General features: G+C 36.4%; 1 pseudogene; it reads left to right on the top strand.

The window, feature by feature from the left end:
• The first annotated feature begins 5,812 nt into the window (after positions 1 to 5,812).
• LOC138077129 (olfactory receptor 4C6-like) lies at positions 5,813 to 6,743 on the top strand (annotated as a pseudogene).
• The last annotated feature ends 2,580 nt before the right edge of the window (positions 6,744 to 9,323 follow it).

Raw genomic sequence — 9,323 nt, forward strand, 5'->3', positions numbered from 1 at the left:
TTAAGACAGTTACAGCCTTATTAATTTGAACTATTATTTTAAAATCTTTGAATAGTTGAATTACTGATATGCACACACAATTATATTTAAAATGTGTTAGTAGTTCACCTGTTTTGTCTGTATAAACAAATTGTAGCCTCAGGATGAAGAGCTTTGATCTATCAACAATTTTTAGCTTAATTTACTTTAATCTTTTTTGGCAGTTTATCAAAATGTAAGTGTCTCCTTTTGGTCTCTGTCCAGATCATGAGATTATCAAATAAAATGGTGTGTTTATGTTTCAGAGATTTGTTTTAGAAAAGGGAGGAACAGGAGTAGTTGATATATATATATATATATATATATATATATATATATATATAGGATACTTTGAGATAGATTTTGTATTTCCCTTCTTTCATGCAATTTTCTGTATATATATATATATATATATATATATATATATATATATATATATATGGATATATTCCTTTTTCCTCTTGTACCAGTTTCCTTTAACTTAATTGTTCTACTAATCATCTCTGAGAAAGACTTTTCATCATGATTTTCTCTCTGTTTGAACTGATCAATGATTCCAGTTTTTCAGTGATACTAAAGAGTTGATTTTAGAAATATATCTATCTATGTAAAAATACATTCCTTTGTGAGCAGCTATGCCCACAGGGATGGTGTTGGCTTTGATGCCGAGGGTGATGTATTATTTTGAGATTGATATATTTGTTTAGATTATATATCTCTATATAGACATTATATTGCATGCAATCTAAATTTATCTGGAGGCCAATAATATATTTATTCTTTATGCCATTAGTGAAATTCTGTGAATGAATACAAATTAAGATGAGGTGAGTTTTCACCTAATTTGTTTTAAGTATATTAGTTTAATAATGATAATATTTAGAATTGACAAGGTTGTGGGGGAAAATTTCTGTTTAAAACTCTGTAATACACAATCTATGACAATAAAAGATGCTTCAAAACTTTGAGAGAGGAATGTTACAGAGTCTGTCAAATTTAAACATATGCATATTTTTGATGTGGTGATGATATATATTTCTTCAACAGAAATATTCAAACCACTAAGTAAAGATTTCTGTAAGGGATGTTCCTTATGACCCTTTATGTGAGGCAAAATATTAGAAATAAAATAAATTCCAAGCAAACATGGACTTGTTAAAAGAACTATGTTGTGACCATAAAATGGAATAATGTTTGTATGTGTGTGTAAGTTTCTCAGTCATGTTCGGCTCTTTGTGACCCCACGGACTGTAGCCTACCAAGCTCCTCTGTCCGTGGGATTTCCCAGGCAAGAATACTGGCTTGGGTAACTATTCCCTTCTCCAGGGGATCTTCCCAGTGCAGAAATCAAACTCGGGTCTCCCATACTGCAGTCAGATTCTTAACCGTCTGAGCCACGAGGGAAGCCCCAAACAGAATAATATGTAGCAATTAAAATGAAGGAGAATTCATAAATACTGACAAATAGTATTCATACAAATTTAATTAGAATTTCGTGTATATTATTACATTGTATGTACTTTCATATGGAGTAAAAAACATTAAAAAAAGTACATGTACCTACACACAAACGCACATCTGAAGAGGGTGCACTAAACGGTTAATTGAGGATCCATGAGTGCTTACAGTTGGGAGAGGTCCTTTGACCATAAAGTTTGTATCACTCTATCTGTATGTACTATTTTCCAATGGTAATAACTTACATAAATAAATGCTTTTTATTTAAGTTACTCTTCTTTTATTCAGAACTATGTTCTAGAAAATAGTTTGGGCATATTTTTCCTTTCAGGTCAATTCAAAAACTTACATTCTGCTAAAGTGTTGAGGAGTCATTAAGCCAATATCCTGCCAGTAAATGGAACATTTATCAGATGCATATGTAAACACATGATCCAAAGGAGGGGAAGTTTTTAAAAATAGCTTGTTGTCAGTAGCATTCTTCTCATGCTGGGAAAACAAATGAGAATGCTGATCTATCCCCTTTACATTCATAAAACAATTCAATCTTTAAAACAACCTTATCGGATGGTAATGTTACTTTCTCATTTTACAGAGAATGAAACTGAGGCACAGAGAGGTTGTCTGATATATTGCAGATACTTAGAAGAAAAAGTCAATTGAAATGTGAAAAATGAAGTATTTACATAGATTTCTCTAAGATGAAAGTTGAAAGTGTTACTCACTCAGTCCTGTCTGACTCTTTGTAACCCCATGGACTGTAGCCTGCCAGGCTCCTCTGTCCTTGGAGTTCTCCAGGCAAGACCTGGAGTGGGTTGGCATTTCCTTCTCCAGGGCGTCTTCCTGACCCAGGAATTGAACTCAGGTCTCCCACATTGCAAGCAGATTCTTTACTGTCTGAGTCACCACTAAAGCTTTTAATAATTATTCCCAGTTGAACTCCAGTCTGGTTATATGTCTCTACATAAGATACCTCCTACCTGGGATTAGAATGGGTACATGTGACTAACTTTCATAAGACACACAACATATACCAGGACATCGTTATATTTTAAAAATATTTAAGCTATAATTTAAGTTCACATTTTTAATCACATTTTAATGTCTATAAGGTTGAATATTAAAATTTAAACTATAATGCCAGGAAATTAATTTGCTTAATATAACAACTCTGATAAAAGCAATTGATATATGGTTACTTACTGATACATCCCTGGAAGGTCCATAATGAAACCCAGATTTTCTGACCCCCAAATCTGTATAATTTTATTCTACACACCATGTATTCATCCTTCTTTCTCTATGCCTTGACCATGCCATTGCCCTTGTTCATTCTCTAAATTATAACTTTATAAATTTAGAATTGTCTAAATTCTTGTGTCAAAGACTAGCTTATATTATCTTTTCTGAAGTCTACATATCATACTGTTATTTTCCCTTCTGAAAGTTATTTTGTACATGCATTGTTTCAGGAGTACTCATTCTCTCCCCCTCTTTTGGAGAAGGCGCTGAATTGTAATCCTTGCGCTATCAGACATGCTATTCAGTGAGAAATATATACAGTGTAGGTTTTATGAGAACATCTTATGAGCAATAGTATTTCACAGGCACACTGGAAAGAAATAGGTGTTATTACAAAGAAAGTCTAATGGCAGTGACTGAACTTGGAATTCTAAGGTATGAAGAAGCTCTTGATTTTTGCTAATGAAGGTTTGGGAATAAAACAAAGACTAGCAAAGACAAAAAAAAAGTTAATAGGATTCTTCAACCTGATTGTCAGGGGAATAGCGACCCGGCTCTAAGAGCGGCACTCTCTCATTTCTGGAAGCAAGGGCTGGAACCAGTTTGCCTGGGCCCCAGGGTTCAATGCAGTTCCCTTTGAAACGATTCAATTTTATGAATGTTATTAAATTTAATTAAATGACTTTACATACAGCACAGCATTTGATATTTGGTGGAACATGACTTACATAACCTGGAGGTTTTTCAGCTAACACCTTCTAGGTGCTCAGTAAGTATACAGAATAAGTTAATGACAATTTATAGGAAACCTTCCAAATTATTGGCTATTAGGTGTGTCTAGTGATAATGTAAGTTCATATTCCTAACTTGAGATTTCTAAAAGGCAGCGGCTGAGAGAAGGGCTTGTGGGTAAGTTGTTCTTTTGGGAAAACAGAATGAAGGCAGTAAATGGGGGTGAGCAGGACAAAGAATGAATGCAAATGAATCTAAGACTGTGATAAGATGGCTACCATTGATCCCCTGGCTCCTATCTACTGATGATCTAGGTTTTCCTTATAAAATAATATACAAATAAAGGGCTTTTCTTGTGGGTCAGATAGTAAAGAATCTGCTTGCAATGCAGGTGACCTGGGTTGGATCCCTGGTTCCGGCAGATCCCCTGGAGACAGGAATGGTGACCCACTCTAGTATTCTGGCCTGGAGAATTCCATGGACAGAGGAGCCTGGTGGGCTGCTATCTGTGCAGCTGCAAAAAGTCTTCCTTAAGATATGTTAATTCTTTAAAATACCATGTGATTGATGAAACAGAATCTTCTAACTGTCTCAACCAGCAAGTGTCAGGAAGGAAAGCAAGAGATACACTGGTGAGAGGTGTTGTAGAGGGAATCACAAGGTTCAAGCTGTTATCAAGATATAATTGTTAGCAGCTGGTTGTTGTGCAGATGGCTGGAGAAAAAGGTAGGTCAGGAGGGTGTAACAATGCAAACAATGTCCAACACATTTAGTGATTACTAACTAAAAATAATATTATTTTGTAGACTTTTCAGCTTAGAGATAAGCTAACATGAGATCAGTTCAGTTCAGTTCAGTCGCTCAGTCGTGTCCAACTCTTTGTGACCCCATGAATCGCAGCACGCCAGGCCTCCCTGTCCATCACCAACTCCCGGAGTTCACCCAGACTCACGTCCATCGAGTCCGTGATGCCATCCAGCCATCTCATCCTAGGTCGTCCCCTTCTCCTCCTGCTCCTGATCCCTCCCAGCATCAGAAGGATTCAACTCATTTCCAATGAGTCAACTCTTCAAATGAGGTGGCCAAAGTACTGGAGTTTCAGCTTTAGCATCATTCCTTCCAAAAAAATCCCAGGGCTGATCTCCTTCAGAATGGACTGGTTGGATCTCCTTGCAGTCCAAGGGACTCTCAAGAGTCTTCTCAAACACCACAGTCCAAAAGCATCAATTCTTCGGCACTCAGCCTTCTTCACAGTCCAACTCTCACATCCATACATGACCACAGGAAAAACCATACCCTTGACTAGACGGACCTTTGTTGGCAAATTATGTCTGTTTTTCAATATGCTATCTAGGTTGGTCATAACTTTCCTTCCAAGGAGTAAGCATCTTTTAATTTCATGGTTGCACTCACCATCTGCAGTGATTTTGGAGCCTCCAAAAATAAAGTCTGACACTGTTTCCTCATCTATTTCCCATGAAGTGATGGGACCAGATGCCATGACCTTCATTTTCTGAATGTTGAGCTTTAAGCCAACTTTTTCACTCTCCACTTTCACTTTCATCAAGAAGCTTTTTAGTTCCTCTCACTTTCTGCCATAAGGATGATGTTATCTGCATATCCGAGGTTATTGATATTTCTCCTGGCATTCTTGATTCCAGCTTGTGTTTCTTCCAGCCCAGCGTTTCTCATGATGTACTCTGCATAGAAGTTAAATAAGCAGGGTGACAATATACAGCCTTGATGTACTCCTTTTCCTATTTGGAACCCGTCTGTTTTTCCATGTCCAGTTCTAACTGTTGCTTCCTGACCCGCATATAGGTTTCTCAAGAGGCAGGTAAGGTGGTCTGTTATTCCCATCTCTCAGAATTTTCCACAGTTGATCGTGATCCACACAGTCAAGGCTTTGACATAGTCAATAAAGCAGAAATAGATGATTTTCTGGAACTGTCTTGCTTTTTCCATGATCCAGTGGATGTTGGCAATTTTATCTCTGGTTCCTCTGCCTTTTCTAAAACCAGCTTGAACTTCTGGAAGTTTGTGGTTCACATAGTGCTGAATCCTGGCTTGGAGAATTTTGAGCATTACTTTACTAACATGTGAGAGGAGTGCAACTGTGTAGTAGTTTGAGCGTTCTTTGGCATTGCCTTTCTTTGGGATTGGAATGAAAACTGACATATTCCAGTCCTGTGGCCACTGCTGAGTTTTCCAAATTTACTGACATATTGAATCCAGGACTTTCACAGCATCATCTTTCAGGATTTGAAATAGCTCCACTGGAATTCCATCACCTCCACTAGCTTTATTCGTAGTGATGCTTTCTAAGGCCCACTTAACTTCACATTCAATCAGCCCATAGCAAATGGGGAATCCCAACAATGTGAAGGAATTCATTCTTTTGGGCATTATGAAGAATCCAGAGCTGTGGAAAATCCTCTCTGCTGTGTTTCTAATCATATATGTATCCACCATTTTGAGAAACCTCCTCATTATGGTAACTGTGATCACAAGTCAGAGTCTGAGATCACCCATGTATTTTTTCGTTACCTTTTAATCCCTTTTGGATGCTACCTACTCTTCTGCCATTGCCTGCAAGATGATTGTAGACTTCCTCTCTGAGAGTGCTACCATCTCCCTGGAAGGCTGCATGTTCCAGCTCTTTGCTGTGCACTTCTTTGGTGAAGTGGGCATCATCCTTCTCACTGTGATGGCCTATGACTGCTCCGTGGCCATCTGTAAGCTTCTTCACTATGTGACCATCATGAGGCCTTGGATGTGCTGCCTTTTGCTGGGAGTGGTTTGGCTGGGGGGTCCATATATGGCAACAATACAACTTGTCTTTATGTACCAAGTATTCTTCTGTGGCCCTAACATCATTGATCATTTTCTGTGAGATTTGTTCCCACTGTTGAAAGTGGCCTGCATGGACACCCTCACCCTGCACCTCTTAATCATCCTCAACAGCAGGATGATGTGTGTTACCATCGTCCTGATTCTCATCATCTCCTATGTGGTCATTCTCTGCTCTGTGAAGTCTTGCAGCTCCAAAGGGCAGCATAAAGCCCTCTCCACCTGTGGCTCCCACCTCATGGTGGTCATTATGTTCTTTGTGCCTTGCATTTTCTTGTATTTGAGGCCTGTGGTCACTTACCCCATAGACAAGGTGATGGCTGTGCCCTTTACCATCATTGCTCCCATGTTAAATCCCTTGATCTACACCTTGAGGAACACAGAGGTAAAAAAAAGCCATGAGGAAACTGTGGATGAAACAAGGAGCCATGTGTGGTCATTAACCTACATGCTAAGAGAAATTCTTTCCTGAAGGACAATGAGGTCTTACCTCCCATTCATTATAACCCACTTGGGACACAACAAATAATTCAAATCTGGTTAAGAATGCAAATCAATTTAAGTTAATAAAATTAGGTATTGCCTACCTCTCAAGTACATTTTATATTTCATCCCTTTTCTTAAGGCTCTTTGTCTCTCTCTCTGTCTCTCCCTTCCTTTTTAACTTATCTTTTGTATAATTCAAGTCTTCCTCAATTCAGAACTTTCATTTATCTGGTTCCATTTACTGCTGGAATTCTCTTCTCAGAAATTTTGCTTGTCTTGTTCCATCTTATTTTACCTACTTTCAGAACAGTTAGACAAATTTTCCCTGATGACTTTTTCTAGTCATTCCCTTCTATTATTCCCTAATTCTCCATCTGGTTATATCCTTCACATTAATGATCACAAGCTGTACTTTAAAAATTGTTTCTTTATTTTTATTTTCTCTGTTTCCCCCATAAGTTTATAATCCCTGTAAGGGCAGGCATTGTGTTTAATCATTCATGCTGCATGTAGGGTCCTGCCAGTCACTTACTAGGTGCTCAATAAATATTACTGAATGAATATAAGCCTAAAAGAAATATATTTTTAAATATCTGCAAATTTGGTACAAAGTAAGGGAGAATACATAAATATTAACTCTTTAGGTGATAGAATGTTCTTATCTTATTTGGAAGATAGAATCTTCCTATGGTTTTCATGCTGTCAAATGTCCTTTTTAGAAGTTCTAGAAGGCAGTGTACTTTCAAGTTAGTAGTTTATTGTTTAATATGGAAGACACCACTACAAACATTCTCTACTACCTTTTTTTTCTTCTTTTAGATGAGCTGAATAAGAAATAGCCATGTCAGCATAATTCAGAATCTGTTGTCTATATCTTGAAGTTATATAATTTTTTATGAGAAGAGAGCAACTATTTAGACATAAATTTTTCTTTAACTATGGGAAGAACTATCCTTGCTGTTAAATTCGAGAGTTTAGTTTCTAAATCCAAAAGATGTTATTTTCTTCCAGATCTTGCTTTGTATGTCACTAGAGACACATTGATGCATTGCTTAAATAGAAATATGGGAAGACTAAGGTTTTAGTTTAACTTAGTGTTCCATTATGGTTTTCTTACTTTTTAAAAATATATGATGCATAAGATGATAATAATTATAGTATCAGTTTAGTATTTCATACAAGCATGACATATAAAACAGTATTTTATCTTTAAACATAGAATGTGTACATGCAAAAACATTGCCAACTATTTTCAATAATTAGGAAGTACATATACTTTTTGAAGAATCTTTGCCAAGTTTGTATGAAGCCTCAGCTACTCTTACAGGATTGGGCTATACAATAATGACTAAGGCAATACATTTGACTTTTGTCCTGGAGTTTGCTTCTTCCAGAAGTCAAGAATACTAAAGATACTAAAGAAGACAAGGTATTAAAATGAAAATAAGGGCATAAGTTGATAACTGATATTCAGAAAATTTTAATGAAGTGGCACATGTGTGACTGGATAGCTCTAGTTAGGTGAACAAAAGGGGCTTTTCTGAGAGTGTATGCAAAACTGAGGTCTGAATGATGAGATAAGACCGTCCTTAAGCACACCAGTGGGAAGAACATTCAAGGCAAGAGAAAAGCTTGGGGGTAAACACTAAGGTAGGAACCACCCTGAAGTGAAGATCAAGGTAATCTATATACAGAGGAGGGGAGAGAATTTGGTAGAAGGTGAACTGTAAAAGATAGTCAGAGCCATGATAAAATAATTTATTATTTTCTAAATCTCATGTTCAAAAAGAGCATGGACTTCAAAATAACTCTATCAATAATAATTAAAAATCAAACCCTTCATGAACTTATGGATGACATAGAATATTTCTGTCAAACATCTTTGCACAGAACTTCCATTTGAATTTTGCTGCATCAATGGCAGAATTTAATATTTATTGCCTGCTTACAATATCTAAAATTTAAATTTCTAGATTCACTTTACAATTCTTTTCCCTGCTTCATGTCAGAGAAGAAGAAAAAATTCATGGCAGTGTAATAACCTTGAACTGTGTAAGAACATTTGAGGGTCATTTTTTTTTCTCTGTTTTATTGTGGAATTAAAGAATAGGGAAGATCTCAATGAGATCCCTAACCTTAAATATTTGTAATATTTTGATAACTTTCCAGCAGCAAGTTTAGATATAGAATTTGTCCCTTCTATTACTTAGGTAAGAGCTCTTCTGGCCATTCATGCAGAAATTATTTCCTGTCATTTAGATGTCACAATTTTTTTCTCTAATGTGTTCTATAGGTCCCCTAATTATTTCACATGAAATAGCTTTACTCAATAAACATTTATTTAGCAGCTCAATGGATGACCTTTTTTGTCTTTTTAAATAAACCTTGGTCTTACTGCTTATTTTTATAGAAACTTACTGTTGCTAATATTAGATTGTACACCATATGATATCTATATCAGAATTGAAAAATTCAATATTACTCATGATACAAAAATATCAAAGTGTAGGAATAAAATGGTGTTTTAATTTGAAAGA

Source organism: Capricornis sumatraensis, chromosome 3 (assembly GCF_032405125.1).
Source record: "Capricornis sumatraensis isolate serow.1 chromosome 3, serow.2, whole genome shotgun sequence".
Lineage (NCBI taxonomy): Eukaryota > Metazoa > Chordata > Mammalia > Artiodactyla > Bovidae > Capricornis > Capricornis sumatraensis.